Source organism: Polistes canadensis, unplaced genomic scaffold (genome assembly GCF_001313835.1).
Source record: "Polistes canadensis isolate GaletaPanama2010 unplaced genomic scaffold, ASM131383v1 scaffold_0, whole genome shotgun sequence".
Lineage (NCBI taxonomy): Eukaryota > Metazoa > Arthropoda > Insecta > Hymenoptera > Vespidae > Polistes > Polistes canadensis.
The window spans coordinates 200,192-214,574 of NW_014569547.1; positions in this window are offsets into that span (position 1 = coordinate 200,192).

The window sequence follows — 14,383 nt, forward strand, 5'->3', positions numbered from 1 at the left end:
TTAATACATATGTAATGTTTAAACTAGTACATATATGTGTATTTAAATAATCTGAAATATAAAGGGAGTGCATTAGAATATTAAAATAATTGTTAAATAATCGATAGAAGTTTCTATTATTGTTTAAAAACGAATATATACGAATACACTTATGTTCGGAGCACTGAACATACCCCCCATCGAAATTTCCCCCTCCGAAGTCATCACTGCACAGGAACGTAAAAACCAATGTACATTAGTTTAAACAATTACAAAAAAAATAAAAAAATACTAAAATGAGAACGTTATAATCTAAAATTTTATTGATTTATTAATTATTCCCTTTATACACATGTGCAACGTTCGGGAAGTCATATAAACAACTTTCAATAAAAGTAATTATCATAGAAGAGAAAGTGCCAGTCTCAAGGTGGATCTCGAAGAGGACGGAGCTCCAAACATATATTCCGAGCTTTTTAACAATAATTACACTCCTATCGATTATATAACTATTTTTTTAATTCTTTAATGCACTCTTTTTATATTTCAGCTTGTTTTAACACATATGTACTGGTTGAAATATTACATTACCTAATAACGTATTTTAAATAGAAAATAATTTTGATACATTTTTCTTTTATTTTTTTAGATGAATTTTTTAAATTTGATTTCGTTACTGAGCCAATATATATACATAAAATTTTCCGATAACATACATTGTTTTAAGTCAGTTTTTTGTTAGACTTTGACACGTAAACGTATTATGTAACGTATTATCGTAAATTAAAATGCATCTTTCGTTGGACTTTAGAAAATTTGAATAAAAAATCATCGAGTGAGAAAGATACAAAATTGAAAAGAAAAGGGGTGAGGGTGTGGCGGTTGAAAAGTAGGGATGAATTTTTGAACCTGTTTAGCAAAAGATAAAATTAAAAAGAAACTATTCTATTTTTTGACAACGTTTAATAAGAACTTCATTAATTGAAACCTTCGAGAAGAATATAAACTTTTTGTTTTGTTTGCAATTAAAAAGATAAAACTTACTTTTCTGACGAACGGTAATATCAAATCCTACCTCATTGATGATCAATAATAGTAGTTTCCTACTTATCAACGACAGATGAAAAATATTCCTAGTTTAGTAACTAAAATTCCTTTTCTTTTTAATAACTAGGTAATAGTGGAACTCAATCTTATCGGCTTTAGTAACTAGAATTAAAAAAAAAAAAATAGAGAACAAATTAAATGAAAAACGTATTGATGTATACAAAAATCAAGTAGTTTCTTATTAAACTTCAATTTTAAACGAAAAACATCGTAAAATGTCTAAGTATCCTATTTATTAGGATTGTTTCTCTTGCTCTCTATGTCTTGTTATAAATATATACTTTATTTATTTAATAAAAATGCAAAATCTACTTAATATTTTAATTAATTTTCTTTTGCACTGTGTTACTATCGTTATCCGGTGATGATTATCACCGAAAGGCGGAAATGAGATCACTGATGTAAAAATAAGGGATTCGGTTTTATCGATTGGATAAAGAAAACGTAAAGTTAGATGAAAAAGGAGAACCACAGCAGGTCAAGCACGCGCAAGGCATTGAGTTTTCACGCGTAGGGAGTACTCACCCTTTTCTCTTTACGCACTACTCACCTTTTTGGCCGCTGACATACGTACGATCCATATTACTGATTCTCTTATTCTTATTTTTAAACATTTAACATATGCATTTTATTATGAACGTAAAACAGTTTTTAATACATCGTATACCCCCACATTTGATTTTTATTTTAATCTATAAACAATTTTATGACTCGTCTTTGACATTTTGTTTTTTATTAACTTAGCAAGAGAATTTTTACATTTTTACATATTAAAACTCATTAGACCTAAATAAATATACTCACTGATGATCATTAACGAACGTTGCAATTAAATAAACACACGTTTAGAGTAGACACAAAAAAAATGATTTATTTGATCTAATTGAAAAATATTTCAAATCATCAGTATTACCAATGAATGATATATATATATATATATAAAATCAGTCTTGCGGGTAATTCAATACCGATCAAAGCGGATTCGAGTTCCGATTCCCTCTATTCATGGCAAAAATTAAATAAATAAAGGAAAGGAAAAAGAAAAAAAAAGGAAAAATACTTAAGTAAAGTTCGCAAAAGGAACTCGATCGAAAGCAACGTTTTACTAGCGATTTTCACGGTTTCTCCCCTTGGCAACGACGGACCAACACGCGTGCACTTTACTAAGTACAGAGAGAAAGTGAGAGAGAAAGAGCGAGAGTAGTATTAAGAGAAAGAGGCGTAGGCAATTTCTACCCCTGTGTAGAGAGAACATAGAAAGGAAAAAAGCTAGGAGAAGCTCGCGTGCTCTGGAAAGCCCAGCTCCGTTGCAGGAGGAAAAATTGAAAGGCCTCCTCCGGTGTATCCTCTTTCTCTCTTTCCTCTCGTTCCTTCTTTCTCTCTCTCTTCCTCTCTCTCTCTCTCTCTCTCTCTCTCTCTCACCCTCTCTTTCTCTTTCTCTTTCGTAACGCACGTATCAACACACAACATATACGCGCAATATAAGTGCGTGCTATAGATTTCGTTCCACTCCGTAGAATATGTACTCGTACGATACGTACGTGTCGTATTCACTCGAGACCACCTCTTTCCCTCCAACCCACCCTTGAAATTCACCCCACCTACCCTGACAACTTCTTCTGCATCCTCCTCTCTCGCCCTTCTCCACCTGCGAGGAGCAAAAAGGGGTGGATTTCCTAGACACGTACGGTACGCACCTCTACACGTGCGATATGTGCACTTATGCTTTCTCTCTCTTTCTATCTTCCACCCTTCCAGTAGCAACCAACTCGCCCATTCCACCCTCTACTATAACTCTCTCTCTCTCTCTCTCTCTCTCTCTCTCTCTCTCTCTCTCTTATTCTCTATACTCTATCTATCTTTCTTTCTCTTTCTAAAAACCAGCGCATAATCCAACAGCGCGTACACGCGCGTGTAAGTTCATAGGTGTATGGTACCGAGGCTACTTGAAGGGTTTCCATTTACATATATGCGTGCACGCACCCCGAGTAAGGAGCATACGTACGTTTCCAGGGTGGAGATGAAAAGAGAGAAAAAGAGAGAGAGAGAGAGAGGGTGTGTGTAGGAAGTCAAGTCCTCGGGACTCTCCATGTGTATGTATATTTTTGTTCGCTCTCGTAGTAATAGGCCAAGCGTGTACCTGCGCACGCAATTATCCTGCGAAGAGTGCCGTCGGGTGGCTTCGAGAAGAGCGGTAGGAGGGAGGGAACTATACTTCTCTCTCTTTCTCTCTTCCTCTCTTTCTTTCTTTCTTTCTTTCTCTCTCTCATTTTTTCTTTCTCAAGGCTAACGGCGAATTGCAAATTTCAAGTGCGTTCCCGCGACTTCATTTTTTTACGAGCTCCTGTCTGCTTCTAGCGAGCTTCTCCCTTTTCTTGGTCGTCAGTCTATCTCTCCTCTCTCTATCTCTCCTTCTCTCTTTCTCTTTTTCTCTCTTTCATTTGCTTTCCGCCTTCTTTCTTTTTTTTCCTCTTTTTATCTTCTACGCTCCTTTTTAGATTTCTACCCCTTCTTGTGAGACAGACTACTAGGGTAGCTACGAGAAAGAAACTTGGCTATTCGACTTTGTCATGAAATATGCTCGGACAAACCGTTTTCGATCAGAAGAGATCCTCTCTATGCTTCTTTCATTTATCGATTACATATTCAAAGATTTTTGTTAACCCATAATATGATTAGCATTGGGGTTGGTGTATCCCTGTAATTTATATTTTACATGAATTCAATTTGCTAACGGAATAATATCGTCGTCTATATATAATTATTAAAATGAATCATAATTAACACAGAGAAAAATAATACAAATTTCTTAATTCGATTCAACGAATTTCTATTGAGCTATGCTAAAAGTTTCAAATTGTACAGCTCAAAAAGGAACGATCTAATTTCTTTTTTTTTCTTTTTGGGGGTATAATCCTACAGTTAATATTTCTCTTATTTTCCTTTTTTTCTTCCATGAAAATATCATCCGTAATATCTTCAGCACTATCACCGGCACCAAAGCCACCCCTCCACCCCCGGTAAGAAGGGGGAAGGGTAAGTTACGCGGTAATCTCTTGGCCAAAAGTCGATGGTCCTTTTTTTTCTCTCTCTTCCCCTCCCTCCCTCCACCCCGGTTTACCCCGCAGTTCTTTCCGCCCCCGTCTCGGTCTCTCTTTCCACGATTTACCAGGCATACTGTCGAGCGCCGGGATAAAGTCACGAGCAGTAATTATGAACGATAGTAGGGGAGAGAGAGGATATAATTGTGATTGATGGAGAGACGAGAGGAGAGGAGAGGATGGCAGGGGGAGATGACTTCCTTTTAATCTCGAACCTAACCCTTGCACTCGATCCATTGCTGCTGCCGTTTCTGTCCGGCATGATTCGATGCTATTCCATTACCTTCGAAGACTGAAATCTCTTTGCAAGAATATGAAACAAAAAGAAAAGAAAAGAAAAGAAAAGAAATGAAAAAAAAGGAAAAGAAAAGATATTACGTGTATAGGTACGTCATCGGATAAAAAGATCGTCGTCGGGCTACTAACGGTGAATATAAAAAGATATAAGAAGAATGAGTAAGTGAGTGTGAGAGAGAGAGAGAGAGAGAGAGAGAGAGACGGGATCCTCGTTCGGTTTCGATCATTCGTTTTAAGAGGATTTGTCGAGATAAAGCGTTCTTCTTAGACCCTCGTTTACATCCGAACACTGATACTCGTTTCTCGAGAGAGAGAGAGAGAGAAAGAGGAACAAGATCGTTCGTGATAGTGGGTGGTGGTACGCTGTACTTGTTGGTGTTTGTGAGAGATTTAATTTGACCCACTTCCGGTTCTCTACGATGACACAAACAGGCTCCTAACTGTGCGGTCAGATAGGTCAAGTTTACGAGATAGCCCGATTCTCCGTAAACCCTTTCGGCTTAACCCGAAACACATCTCGTGGTCTTCTGTTTTGCTTTCAATGTAAAGAGAGATAGAGAGAGAAAGAGAGAAGGAGAGGGAAAGAGAGATAAAGAGAGGGAGAGAAAGAGTAGTGAGGGTTCCTCTACCAATCTATCCTCTTTCTCCCTCATTCTTCCCGTGCTTGCTTCGATTCTCTTCGTTCGTTCGTTCGTTCGCTTGTCCTCACTCACCACACGCTCGACCCACCCGCTGCGTATCGGAGTACCTGCCAACCCTACCGACGACACCTGTGTAACACTTTCGCGAACCGTAACCCAACGATCTCTGCGTTTCCTCTTCTTCTTTTTTCTCTTTCTCACTCACTCTCTCTCTTCCTTTTTTCTTTTTTCTTTTTTTACTTCGCTTCACGATTCGCGCCATGCCTCGCTAATCAAAAGGATCCAAAGCAGGGCGTGGGTGCTGGCTGGCTGCCGGAAGATCAACGATGCGTTTTTACATCTTTCCTTTCTTTTTTTTTTCTTCTCCTTTTTATTTTTTTCATTAACTTACAGGAAAAAAATTAATCGTAATTGTGTTATATATTTTTTTAATAGTTAATTCGATAGCTTTGAAATATGTGTGATTAAGTGACGTGGTAAAAAGAGGATATTCGTTGATTCGTTGAAATTTATTCGTCGTCCATCATGGCAGACGAAATTATACAAACGTTTAAGAAGAATAAATACTACGCGCGCGTATTATCATAGAAAATATAATTATTTTCTATTGGGAAAAAAAATAAAACAATGTGTGAAAGATAATCTGACGGTTGACGAATGATAAACATAAAAAAACAACTGAAAATAACAATTAAAAAAGAGTATTTCAACAAGTGGTAATAAACAATGTTGCTTAAAAGAAAACAAAAAAAAAAGAAAAAGGGGGAGCAAGTTTAAAAATCACAGATATAAATTGGATAGAGGATAAAAATAAAACGAATCGATCGGTTATAACGTTGCAGTATATTTTAGGTAAAAGAAGAATAAAAAAAAAGAAATAAAGTAAAGAGAAAAGAAAAATGAAGAAACGTTCCGGAATATTATTCCTCACACAACACAATTAAAAATATACGATAAGTTAATAAAAGGATAAATAGAAAAAGGTTTCACGATAAAAAGAAACCCAGAAAGAAAGAAAGAAAAAAAGGAACATTGGGAGTTGGACTTAAGGAAGGTATGGAACAGGGGGTTGGTTGGTACATAGAAACAACCATGCCACGTGCTCCTAGTCCGTTCCTCGCGTCAACTTGCAGGGCATCGATCGTTTCTGCGAGAGTCGCGCACGCGGTCGCATGCGAGAGTTTCTCTTCTCGTAGTTTCAACACACACACACACACACCTGCACACGCTTAAATCATACATACATACATACATACAAACAAACGTATAACATATACCAATCTCTAACATATCATATATGTTCTCCCTACTTTATACATACTCCTAACTCGCACACGCAAACACACAGTAAGCTCGTGAGCGTGCGTGCGCGCTGGCGCACGAGGGAGCACGCACTTACGCACGATCGAGGCAGATCGTTCGCTCGTTTTGCGTGGCGCGCAGTGTTTCCATGACAACCGCTGCCAGTGCCACGCATTGATCGCAGACTCCCGGTGCGTCAAGTCGAGTGCGTAGAAACGAACCTTCTAAGAGAGAGAGAGGAGCAGAAGGTGGAGGAGGAGGAGGAGGACACTCTCGAAGGGTGAGAGACGAAGAGAAAGAGAGAGAGAGAAAGAGAGTATACACGTATGCGTAGAAAGAGAGAAGAAGCATAGCCACGCACCGGAGAAAACTCTACGGGCGAGTTGCTACCGGGATGAGAGAGAGAGAAAAAAAAGATCGAGAAGAAAAGGGATCGAGTACTTTAAAGAGAAGAACATTTTTCTTTTTTTTTTTCTCTCTCTCTTTCACTCTCTTTCTGTCATTCTATTTCGCTTCTCTTTTACGATTTCTTTTTCTCCATTTTTTCTTTTTTACTGTTTTTCTTTTTTTTTTTTGGTTTTGTACAAACCATCTCCTTTTTTTACCTTTATTTCGTTCCTTCTTTCTTTCTTTTTTATTTTTTCTCTTTCCTCCGAGAGCAATCGTGGAAAGAAAATAGAGAGAAGTGTTCGGGGGTAGTTTTGGTTTTGCAGAACTGTTGGCCCAATAGCAGCAGCAGCAGCAACACTAGCAGCAGTATCAACGGCAGATGACGTTTGTTTAACATCAGGGGGATGTTTAAGAGTTTTCACGATAAACTAACAAATTTTTATTTACTTCGGTTGACACTTTCGATTTAATTTGTATTCCTTTGTATTAATTCGTTCTCTCACGTCATGAAGATTAATTATTGTCTTTTTTTTTTTGTTTTCTTATCATTTCAAATCGATCCATTTTTTTTAGGCTATATTATCATTTACGAGATCATGAAAAAAATTATAATATTAATTATTAATAAATAAATTAGATAATTTCTATTCATGAATATTCATATTTATATATATATATATATTTATATGCAGTTATTCAAATGTGAAATTTCTTTCAATTTCTTTCTGTTTACAATAACAAAATAGGGAGGACGAAAAAGGAAAGAAAGAAAGAAAGATAGAAAGAGAGAAAAAGATAGAGATTCTTTTTCCGGTAAACGAAAAACGGTGAATAGAGGGGAATGTTGCTCACGCGAGCTGTTCATCCTGACCTTCGAATCCAGTCTTAACAATGCCATGGTAGGACCTTGTAGCCGGTCCTACGGGCATAGGCGCTAAGAAAGATACGTAGTTGTCACAAAGGATCGTGATCATTGAAGCTTCCACACACATGATGTCTTGGGAACCACCACGTAATATTTAGCGTTCCTATTGTGAGAAAAAATTCGAGGCGCATAAGTTCAACGTACCTGGATCAACGATTATTATTGTTATTATTAATATTATTATTATTATTTACCTTTAAACCAACGTACGAAAAGCTATCATTGTTTTATTCTTAACTCTGTGCCAGTTGTTTTTAATTAAATGTAAAATTAAAACGTTTTCTCCCCCTATCCACTGACGATGAAATTATATTTAATTATTTTGCAGAATTTTTTTGTGGACAAACGAAATAACAAATTATTGTTGTTTCTATCAGCGAATATATATTTTAACGAGAATGATACTTGAAAAAAAAATGATATAATTGGCTAAACAATTATAATTATTTATATTAATCACATATTAATATTAATTATATTTAATTAACAATATTACGTGAAATCGATACTTGGGTCATTCTTATCAACGTACTATTAATATGAACTCGATTATATTATTGAGTAACGGAAAACGTCAAGATTCGTAGAAAGTAGAGAGTACAAACGATACGGTAAACATTGAAGATATCGGCAATGGTTTCGTGAACGTGCCAAATGGTGTTCCTCTTCGCGAGAGCAATAATTCATGGTCGTAACTTCCTTCGCATCTGTGCTCTCCCATCCTGTAGAAAGAAAGAAAGAAAGAAAAAGAGAGAGAGAAAGATAAAGATAGAAAGAGATTCTGGGCCCGTGATCCTGCGTGACGATACAAGCTGCACACTATCCAGATGCCACGCGTGGAGATTGTCTTTGGATGGTACACAAGCGTGAAAAGAAAAATAGATAAAGTGATATGGAAAGAAACATTCTTTAAATCTCTGTCAACTATGAGATAAGAAAATCTAAAGTCCGAAAAATGATGTTCATTTGAGTTATTCGATATGAAATAGAAATAGGGAATGAGTATCTAAAAATATAATAAATCAATTGTATTTGATTATTGTAGAAACATGAGAGAGGTAGTAAGAAGTTGGTTGGTAGAAATTTGGGACAGCTGTTGACACGCTGGCCCAGAAAAGCCGGGAAAAGCGATTCTCGTGCAACCGACTATTTTCGTGGCTATTTTCTCTCTTTCTCTCTCTCTCTTTTTCACTATCTCTCAGTAGCTCCCTTCGTCAGTGTGCGCGCGCGCCATTCGGAGCCACGTGGGACACGAACGAGAAGGATTTTCAAGGATAATGTTCTGATCCTGATCCATGCGTCCTGGATGAGCATGCGTGGTTGGGAGCTCATTGCTGAGATTAACGTTTCTTCTTTGGGAATAAGCGAAGCTTTCTATTCTTTACTTTTTAATTTGATTGAATCATCTAGGAGGAATAGTCCGAATGAAAAATAATAATAATAATAATAATATGAATTTGTATTTTATAAAATATCTCTCTGAATAGAAAAATACATTGACGAGGTATTTGAAAATACTTGTATAAAATGTGACGAATGATTTTCCCGTGTGTTTGTGTGTACGTAGAGAATTTCTCATTAAATAAGAGTTTATCTTGGATGTGTGTGTGTGTGGTATATGTTAGTAAATTCTGAAAAGATCTACTCACACTTCTTAAGATCGGTAACTGCCCCGTTAACCGCGATGTTACCAGGGTGATCACCCTATTATCGTCCAGCATTGGTCTTTCCCTCGGTTCGACACCCCAAAATCCGGGTTCTACCTCGAAGGAGCAATTTCGTCCACTAATTTGACAAAATCGATCCAACTTTTCTTTCCCCTTTCTTTTTTTTTTTATTTTTTATTTTCTTTTTTTCCATATTCTACCAAGAAAGTTTATTTAATCTAATATCCTGTAAATTCGCGCGCTTTAAAAAAGGAACGATTATTTATAATGAAAAAAAATTTTTGATGCACAAAGTCCGCATATATATACACACACACACACACACACTTAAACTTACACAAACATACTAGGAAAAGGCAGAACTTGTTGAAAGTCACGGAAGCTTATTAAACCGACAAAGGATAGTGTCGTTGATGAAACGAAAATAGAAATCGGAGCATCCCTTTGTCGCGGCTGCGGTGCATAGTTTTCCAAGAGAAAGAAGATAAGAGGCAAAGAAATACACAGAGATAGAGAGAGATATAGAGAGATAGAGTGAGAAAGTGAGAACTTAGGAAAGTAGAACTAAGGAAGATAAAAAGATGGCCAACAATCCTGGTGAAAGGATAATACACGGAAGTCGTCCGATTGGTTCGTAGCCACGCGCCAAAGTATTTTGTACTTAGGAATACGGCAGATGTTTCTAACGAGCCTTAAGAACCTCTTGCTCTTTCTAGAGTAAGAGTAAAACCAAGCAAGAGAGAGAGTGAGAAAGAGGAGAGACGGGAGAGGGAGAAGGAAAAGAGAGAGTGAGAGAGAGAGAGAGAGAAGAGTATCGATCGCGATATGCCACGCACCGTCGCGATTAGTCGGCCGTCGTAATGAAGATAAGTCCTAACGAGCTCGCTGTCGGCGCGTTATCGGCCCGAGAGACATGCGATCAACGAGCTTTCGAAGGATAAGCCTACCAAGAAGGTAGAAGTAGAAGTTACGAAAGAGTCGAAAAAAAAAAGAAAAGAAAAGAAAAGAAAAGAAAAGAAAGGAATAAAGAAGAAGGGCAAAAATTCTTCGACTTCGCCACCGGCGGTAAATTATCTCTCGAAGTCTGATCACAGGACAACACAGTGGCTCGTGTACACCGTTTGCCATTGGACATAAAATTTATGTCCTTTTGTCTACTCTCAGCAGTCCTACCGCATATTTATTTCTCTTCGATCGTTCCCTTAAAAAAAGCAATGCTAAAGTTATAGACCTATAGGTCTCGGTTGGACCTTTCGACATCGTTAGATACAACAATAAGTTCATCCAATGGTTTTCTTTAACCATAACCTAGAAAATCTTGCTAGATCGATCGAGAATGAGAAAGTTAAGGAATCCGGAAGCGAGTGGAGGCACCTTGCATCGGTATAAGGGGTTGAGAAAGAGGGTTGCCAGAGTCTCTTAAAAGTCAGTGAATCCATCTACGAAGGACCCTAGTGCGAGGGTGCAGGGGTTGGTTCTAGGTGTTCGACCAAATCGGGGGTTATGCACCCCCAGATCGGTAGCGCGTGTCCTCTTCAATGGAGTAGTCCACCGCTATATTGCCGAGAGGTACCCAATCCAAAAGGGGTTAAATGCTCTTTTTTTTTCCCCCGCGACGAGCCGTCAAGGTGTTGACCGCCCCTTAACGACGAAAAACTAACGTCAACTAACGGAGGGAACCCCAAAGTGGCCCCGATTAGGAATCGTTTTGTCACGACGGAATTAAACTTGCATCTTGTTTTTCTTGGTTTTGTTTTAATTGTTTCACGATTGCTTTAAAACAAAAACAAAAAACGAAACAAGACTTTCAAGCATTCAGTTACATAATAAACGTGATTGCGTTTCAATTATTTCTCTTTTTTTAACGGTAAAAACTATACGCGAAAGAACAGTTTGAAGTATTAGTAGTAGTAGTAGATTCGAGAAGATGTATAGAAGTCGAGAGGGTGTTGTAATGTGTAATCGATTGCGCAAGATGTTTAGAGAGTTAGTCGAGAGGGAAGGTAAATTAATCGTACTCCACAGGTAGGTAGTGTAAGGACAAAAAAATACAAGGAAAATGTGAGAAAATAGTAAGGATGGAACATAAGAACCATAAAGCTCGCCGTTCCGCATGTCTTCTTTTTTACAGTCATAGCTTCGTACGAATTTCTTTTCTCTCTAAAAGGTTCTCTTCTTTTCGACCAGGTGAATGTCCTCCTGAGAGAAGTAGAGGCCATAGCAATAAAAATCAAGAGAAAATGAAAAAAAAAAGAGAAAGAGAAAAAGAATGAGAGAAAGAGAAAGAGAAAGAGAAAGAGAGTAACAGGGGTGATTTTTCATTTTTCGATGCCACGAAACACCGACAATGGACGCGTGTCACGACGGTAGCAGCTGCTTTCGCCACTGTGTTTAGCTCGCGCACATGGTACATAGAAACTCGCCGCCATCGCACCAAGATCGCATATCGTAAGATCGAAGTTGCGCAGCTTTTGCCGTATTTAAACTGGCCGGGTCATGTGTTGTTCGCATTTCAAATAAGTCGCTTTGTCTTTGTAGAATTTCGTTTTTCATTTGATTTGTTTGCTTGTTTGTTTGTTTGTTTGTGAATTTTTATTTTAAAAGTTAATCGCTGTAATTTCAGCGAACAATGTTCGTTTTACCTTTACGTTCAATTATTTTATTCGTTTTCCTTTCTTTTTTTCTTCTTTTCCGTATCGAATGAAATGCATTCGAATTTATTGCCATTATAAAAATACTTTCTTAAATTCTGCCTTAAGACCTGATCTAAGAAATATCGGCAAAGAAAAAAGAGCAAAAAGGAGAACCTTTATATCGACTTATTTGAAAAATGTATTTTTTTGAACATTTAATAGGCTCTACAGTCACCACTTCACTGATCAGTTGTTCGACGAAGAGATCGATATTCGAAAGGATCCAGAAAAGAAAGATACAATCTATCTTCTCGGGCTCCGTTAATATGGCGGACTGGGCAAAGCTAAATGTCAGGTAGACAAACGTTTCACTATGAAACGAATAAAGGTTCTTTCCCTGACGTAACCTAAGAATATCGTTAGATAATATCTATATATATATATATGAGAATTATAATTCTCAGAATTGTATTATATATAACTTAAACTTTGTTCTTTATATGAAGAAAGTATGTATTTATTTTTCGAAAATATTTACATTAATGTTGATTTCAATGATTCCAGCCAAGTCATTCAAATGTTAATATATCGTCATATTGTTCGAAGAGGAATAAATTGGATTTTGTAGTAGCTTAAATCTATCAAAAGCAAGTAGAAAATCAAGAAAGAAAATAATAGCCGATGCATCTTCCGTCGTACGACTAAAGTAGATTCATTCGTCTACCCTACGGTAGAAGAATACGCATTAATTTATATCTGCATACGCTGGCTATTATTATGTTAATTTTTTAACCTACCCGCCGACATCAGCGAACCAGATATTCTGGTAACATCCCATACCAATGGTGGCTAACGTACGTATACGTTTATATGCACGTACGATTAAAATGCGCTCGGTTTACACATACACAATGAGAAAGAAAAGAAAAAAAAAAAAAAAGTACGAGATGAAAAAGATGATCTAGCACCTGGGAAAAATCAGCCGACAGAGATAATTCGTACAGCATCTATCGTTCATTCTTTTCATCGCGTATAGATAGCAATAGAATGAGAAAGGATAATGCCAAGGGACGATGTTTTTTTTTGTTTCGGAAAAGTCGAAGGGAAGAAAATAGCTGGCATACGTAGTAGGTAGGCTTTTTCGATGATGGCTACGATTAAAATACAAGACGCAATACAACCGGACGGATGAGAAAAGACACAGAATATACCCGCAGGATAGATTATGAGGGTGAATGTGAAAAAAATTAACTCTTATTCGGGTGCAAACGCTTCGACACGTAAGGATAAAAATCTATGAAGCCCTCATCAAGAAAAGAATTACTAGAACGAGAGAAATTACGAGAGAGAGAGAACAAGATTCGAATCAGTTGAGAGAAAATTTACTATTTTTCTATTGAATCGAACAGATGAGACAATACGCAATTGCTTGTTTTTCCTCTATGAACTTAAAAATCGATCTATCCGTTTCATACTTTTATTATTCCACCCTACATTCCGCGCGGAATTACGCTTCAATTTGTGAGCCACTTCGTTCTATCTTTTGTTGGGACATTACATAAAAAAAGAAAGTCGTAAAACGGTAGGCAAGACTGTCTGTTTCATGAGGACCCTATTTTCCTATGTAGTGGAAGCAGCCAATCCCACGGGTTTCAAAGATTCGACATTTTTCCTCTGTTGTTTTTCCCCTTCGAGCGTGCTAACGATTTATTTCGACAACCTCTCCAATTTGATACCAACGACTCTATTTTTCAGCTTTGAGCAAGTCAACTGCTTTACGAAAATTTTTGCTTCAGCATTTTTCTATTTCGTTAGCTGAAAAGAAGAAATCTGGGTGATTTTTATAGAATATTTTTGATGCGGACAATACACGTTCATTTGTATCACGATGCTAGGGGAGAAAATATATAATAAAATAGATTTTGAATTATGGCCTATGATATTGTTTGGTCAATCGAACAGTTAGAAATAAGCTTACAAGTGAACTTATTTTCTAAATATTCATTTTCGGAAATAAAAAAAAAGGAAGGCACGGTGTATGACTATCGATTATCCTATGCTTATCTTCCAGGAAGAAGATGAAGAAGAAGAAGAAAAAAACAACAAGTATTCCGAGGAAAGACGAGAACGACCCTATGACCCACGATCGTATAAGTACGGTCGAAACGTTTTTTTTATGGCGCGTTACACGTGCCTGGCGATTTCAGCGAAGTGGGGGAGATGGTGTACAAGGACGGTACGACGATTTGAAGAATCCAAGAGTAACAGAGAAAAGGTAAGAAGGAAAAAAGAAAAAAGGTAGCAAAGAAGGAAGGAAGGAAGGAAGGAAGGAAGGAAGGAA